The following is a 6249-nucleotide window of genomic DNA, read 5'->3' on the forward strand; positions in this document are numbered from 1 at the left end:
ACACCGCCATATGTTGATCCAGAAGTTCTTACGGCTCAGCTGAAGGAGAAGGATGATCGGATATCTGCGTTGGAGACCCAGATGGCAGCTCAACAGGCGGGCTATGAGACACAAAAGAGGCTGAACGAGCAGATGATGGAGATGATGAAGAGGATGTACTCGAACGAGGTGTTCCCGAACATTCAAGACCCGTAGTTTTTTTTTTTTAACCAAAAACTCGAAATGTTTTATTTTTATTTGTAGAACTTTGAATTATCTAATATGTTTTCAGTTTTAATTTTAATTTTATATTTTCGAATTTAAATTTCACAAATTTTAATTTTAAAAAAAAATTAATTTTTTTTAAAAAATTAATTTTTTCGAAATTCCGAGGAAAAGCACCCTCGGAAATTTCCGAGGACCTTTTCCTCGGAATAAGTCGTCGGAATTTTAAAAAAAAAATCCGAGGGAATGTTCCTCGGAATTTTCCGAGGGGCTACGTTCCTCGGAAATTTCCGAGGGCCACGTTCCTCGGAAATTCCCGATGCAAATTCCGAGGAATATTTCGTCGGAACTTCCGAGGATTGGACCATCGGAAATTTCCGCGGAATATACCGAGGAAGTCCTCCCTCGGTATATTCCGAGGAACTTTCCGACGATCTAGTGGTCCTCGGAGTTTCCTCGGAAATTCAGTTCCTTGGAATTCCGCCGGAAATTTTCGAGGGATTTCCGAGGAAAAATGAATTTTCGAGGAGTTATTTCCGAGGACTTTTGTCGTCGGTATGTCGTCGGAATAGCGTTATTCCGACGACATACCGACGATTTTTTTCCTCAGTATGCCGCTGTTTTCTTGTAGTGTATATAAAGCCAATCCAAGATAATTGTGCCAAATTATCCATGTTTGTTCTAGTCATTCACACGCTATTCCGACGACATACCGATGATTTTTTTCCTCAGTATGCCGTTGTTTTCTTGTAGTGTATATAAAATCAAATCCAAGATAATTGTGCCAAATTATCCATGTTTGTTCTAGTCATTCCTTGTGATTTGTAGGGGGACACGTTTTCGAATATTTGCATCAAATATCGGGTTGATGATTACGTGCATGTGAATTTTATAACAATCATAGAACCACAAAATATTTTTTTTTACTGAGTACGATGCCTCGTTGCATTATTAATTTATAATAATCACATGGCTTGGAAATTTTTTCTCTCTCTACGCGAGACTCGAAAAGCGACATCGCAGATAGCTCCAGCGACGAATTTCTCTACTGGCGTCGAAGGCCTTCTCTCCTCTGTCGTTGTCACCATTTGCTTACGTGGCTTTATGAGAGAATACTAACATAACCCTCTTCCAAATTGGTTTGATAATGGATTAAAGACATATTTTGTTGATAAATAACAATTGGCAGAGTAAATCAAAGGAATCATCAACCCACAAACTAAATGCGATGATGGCAAAGTGACCGGAAAAATCAAAACAATGAAGGACAAGCGAAAGAGATCTTCAGAGTCTACATATTTTAAGAACAAAACTTACGTTCACCCCTAAGTTGAATGGTTAAATTCACCACACCTTTTATAACCAACCAAAGTGTCATGTAGAATTAGTTTAAAAAAATAATAAATTTTAAAAATAAATGGCTGAAAAAAAACAATACCGACGTTGACACCGTCTGCAAAACTCAAAACTCTATAAATTTAAAATCTAAACCCTAAACCTAAATTCTAAACTTTAAACCCTAAATCCTAAACTCTAAATTATAAACTCTAAACCCAAAATCCTAAACTCTAAACCCAAAACTCTAAACCATAAATCCTAAATCTTAAACTCTAACCCTAAATCCTAAACCCTAAATACTAACCTAAATCCTAAACCCATCACTTGATTAGGGTTCGGGTTTAGGATTTAAAGTTTAGAATTTAGGATTGATGGTTTAGGATTTATAGTTTAGAGTTTTGAGTTTAGGGTTTAGGGTTTAGGGTTTAGGGTTTAGAGTTTAAGGTTTACAGTTTAGAGGTTTGGGCTTAGGGTTTAGGATTTGAGATTTTAAGTTTAGGAATTAGGGTTTAGATTTTAGATTTTTAGAGTTCGGGTTTTGCAAATGACGTTAACGTCGGTGTTGTTTTTTCTTAGCCTTTTTTTAAAAAAAAGTATTACTTTTTAATTAATCTTAAATGGCACTTTGATTGGCTATAAAAAGTGAGGTGAATTTTACAATTCACCATAGGGATGAACCCAAATATTGTTCATATTTTAATTAAGTGAAAGAGAAGTGAGAAAATAAGAAGTGGATGCCACCTTTATAGGAGAAATTAAGTGATTTTGAGGTATTCATCATCATTATATCTGCAAAACATGTTTCATCACTAGGTCTTGCAGATATCAGAGTTTGCATATTCTTTGGAAGTAGATTTGCGATATGCTGAGTATTCCTTATAAAACAATAACTTCATACTCCTCATTTATCATTAGATTGCGAGTCATTGCTGACAAATTGCTATATCTATGAGTATTATCTTTCTAGAACTGGATAATGTCCAAGCTCTAGAAATTAGCCATATCCAACGCGGGTTCATCAAGATAAGCTAGGAGAGCTGTCTTTCCACCTGCAATAACACTGACCTTGTGAAACGCAAAGAAATTCTGTAAAGGTTTTTTTTGCAAAAAAAAAATAATAATAAGAAACGACTCATTTGAAATTTCAGAACAAAACAAAATGCAAGAAACACTTACATCATAGTTCTCAAACGTTCCCTTTGGTTTTTCGTCACAAACATTTTGTTGATCTGTCTCACGTGGCTCTATAGAAGGTGACCTGGACTTTGATTTTTTCGTATGATTCAAACAGAGTACTCAGCTTAAGGCGAAAGTTCTTCAACTTTGCATCATGTGTACTCATGTCAAGCCTTGCTAAACAATATTGTGCAAGTGTAAGCTTCAGGCGTAGATCAAAACTGATGTTATTGCAAAAACATCAATAACTTCTTCTTAGTACGGACTTATCAAACTTATCTTTCATTGGTATCACCATGTGTCTGACAATCTCATATTCGCTTTCCTCATTAATTTGAAGCCAATTAATGATCTTCCAAACCTGAAAGAATACAAGTTTGAAGTCGGGCAATTAGAACATGACATCAAACAAATGATCTGAGCAGAAATCTGCAAAAATGCATATCTTCTCAACTCTCCTCTATTCCTCAGTTGTAGGCAAAAACTTATAGTTTCTCCTATCAATTTTCTCCAAGTTAACAAATGCTTCGCGGTACTTGATGGCTCTTTCAAACATATGGTATGTAGAATTTCATTTGTATGTACATCCAATATCTGACCAGCTTTCTCGAAACCCACAGCATCCATGCATTTTCAAAACACTATCTCGCATGTCTTTAGTTTGTTACATACTTAAAAATTTTACATTATGCAAAGAGTCTCCAGTCACCTTTACACCATAGAAGAAGAAGAAGAAGAAGAAGAAGAAGAAGAAGAAGAAGAAGAAGAAGAAGAAGAAGCTCAGTTGGTGAATCAAAGAGGAAGAGAAGCTCCATTGGTTAATAAAAGAAGAAGAGAAGCTCTTGTGGTTGATCGAAGAAGAAGAGAAGCTCAGTCGCGAAGGTATGAGATTATTTTTTTTCAGATCTGTTCGCGAAGACTTTCAGAAGACTTCGGGAAGACTTTCAGAAAACTTCGCTAGATGTGTTCTCCATCAAGAAGACTTCCCTAGAAGTCTTCTAACTTTTTTTTGTTAAGAAAAAAATCCTAGAGAAGACTTCTCGAGAAGTCTTCTCGGATAAACAGGTTAGTTTTGAAATTGACTGAACTTTTTCAGAAATTTGACTTTTTATAGAAAACTTCTCGGGAAGTCTTCTCGGGGAAAACTTCTATAGAAGTCTTCTGAAAGTTTTCCCGAAGTCTTCTAACTGTCGCAAAAAGTCTACGTGGGTTACTTTTGCAATTGAAAAATAATAGTAAAACATTTAATATTAATGAGAAGACTTCTTGAGAAGAAGACTTATATAGAAGTCTTCCCGAGAAGTTTTCTATAAGAAGTCAAATTTCTGACAAACTTCGGTCAATTGCAAAACTAACCTGTTTATCCGAGAAGATTTCTCGAGAAGTCTTCTCTGGTATTTTTCGAGAATTTTTCAAATTCAAAAGTAAGCCAATATTTACAAAGCAAGACTTCTTAGGAAGTCTTCTACGTCAATGTTTAATAAAATTTTATTTTTCTACAATTAAAATGACTTTTTAATATTTTCTTATTAATTCATGTGTATTGGCAATATTGGGGCTCATGGATGAAATTCATAACTTATTCGGTGATAACTTTGAGATTTCAAGTATTTATGTTTACTAATGTTGTTTTTAGCTAATCCGAGAAGACTTCTTAAGATATCGTAAGAAGTCTTCTAAGAGAAGACTTTTGCGTCAGATTTCGAAGAGTGTTAAGTAACTTCAAGAATATCAAGTTATTTTATTTAATGTGTCTTTTTAGATCATAAGATATCATTTTTAACTTACATGAGATTTAAAATTTCAACTTTCACTTAAAATTCAAGTTTGATCTTTTGTAAATTTGACTAAATTTTCTTTGAAATCTTCTCTCTTAGTTTTAGTAAATTTGACTAAGTTTTTGTATTGTTGTGTTTTGTTATGAGTGGATAGAATAGTTATAAAAAATTCTTCGTATGTTGTATCAATAATTTCAATAATGTCAAGTACTTTTGGCAAAACATGAACATATTTACCAAATTATTTTGATTAACATCTCTTCAAGTTTACAAAAGAATTCATAACTAAAATATTACACATATAAATCAACAAAACTATTACATATGGAGCTAGATATCATTCCTCAACATAGATAAGCTTGGACTCCACTTGACATCATTTCTTTGTACCACTTTGGGCAGAATACTTCGTGGGAAGTCTTTTAGCATAATATACATTAGAAGACTTTCTAAGAAGTCATCCAAGAGTCTTCTGAGAGTCTTCCAAAAGTCTTCTGAGAAGTCTTCCAAGACTGACTAAGATCTCAAAAAATCTGCATATTCAAAAGCATTCAAATGGCTTCAAAACAGAGAAAGCTTCAAAAATAAATTATGTATGCTTAAATAATAATAAAAATCACATTAGGTTGAATAAAAAAAAATTTAGAATCTAATATATAAACACACACAAAATACATATCCAAAATTTGTACCACTTTGGGCAGAAAACTTCATAACACTTCCTGAAGACTTTGTGGGACGTCTTCTAGCATAAAATGCATTAGAAGACTTCCCAAGAAGTCTTCCGAGAGTCTTCCAAGAGTCTTTTGAGAAGTCTTCCAAAGTCTGACTCAGATCTGAAAAATTTGCATATTCAAAAGCATTCAAATGGCTTCAAAACAAAGAAAACTTCAATAATATTTTTTATGCTTAATAATAAACAAAATAGTCACATTAGGTTGAATCTATAACTTTTTGCAATCTAATACATAAAACACACAAAATATATATATCTAAAATTTGTACCACTTTGGGCAGAAGACTTCGAAAGAGTTCGGAACATTTGGTGGGAAGTCTTCTAGCATAAAATCCATTAAAAGACTCGCCTAGAAGTCTTCTGAGAAATCTTCCGAGAGTCTTCTAAGAAGTCTTTCAAAGTCCATCTCAGATCTGAAAAACCTGTAAATTCAAAAACATTCAAATGGCTTCAAAACAGAGAAAACTTCAAAAATATAATTTTATGCTTAAATAATAAACAAAACAGTCACATTAGGTTGAATCTATAGCTTTTTAGAATCTAATATATAAAACACACAATAATACATATCCAAATTTTATAGATCTACCTTTGAAGGAGTGAAATATGAAAACCATGTAATGAAAAACCTGCAAAAAAAAAAAAAAATTAGTGAGAAGATATAAGAAAAAAATGAGAAATGGATTTAAAGTTTGGTGTTTTGATGTTCAAAGCGGGGTTGGAGAGTTTTAGAGTGAGAAACATTACATTTTTGTTGCAGCCATTTGAGAGGATGAAAGAGAATGTGTAAATTTTCTTTATAATGGAGACAAAAATTTCAATTAGGTTAAATATTTTCGATACAAAAGACTTCTTGGGAAGTTTTCTAGACCCTAAAATCAAATACATGAAAAAACTTCTAGAAGACTTCGCTTTCGGCGGAAAACCTAAATTCTACTAAAGTTTAGGCGTGAAACCTAATTTCTACTAAAATTTAGGCGGAAATATGTCAGAACACTTCTCGGAAAGTTTTCTGGA

The sequence above is a fragment of the Brassica napus genome, chromosome C4 (genome assembly GCF_020379485.1).
Source record: "Brassica napus cultivar Da-Ae chromosome C4, Da-Ae, whole genome shotgun sequence".
In the NCBI taxonomy this organism is placed as follows: Eukaryota; Viridiplantae; Streptophyta; class Magnoliopsida; order Brassicales; family Brassicaceae; genus Brassica; species Brassica napus.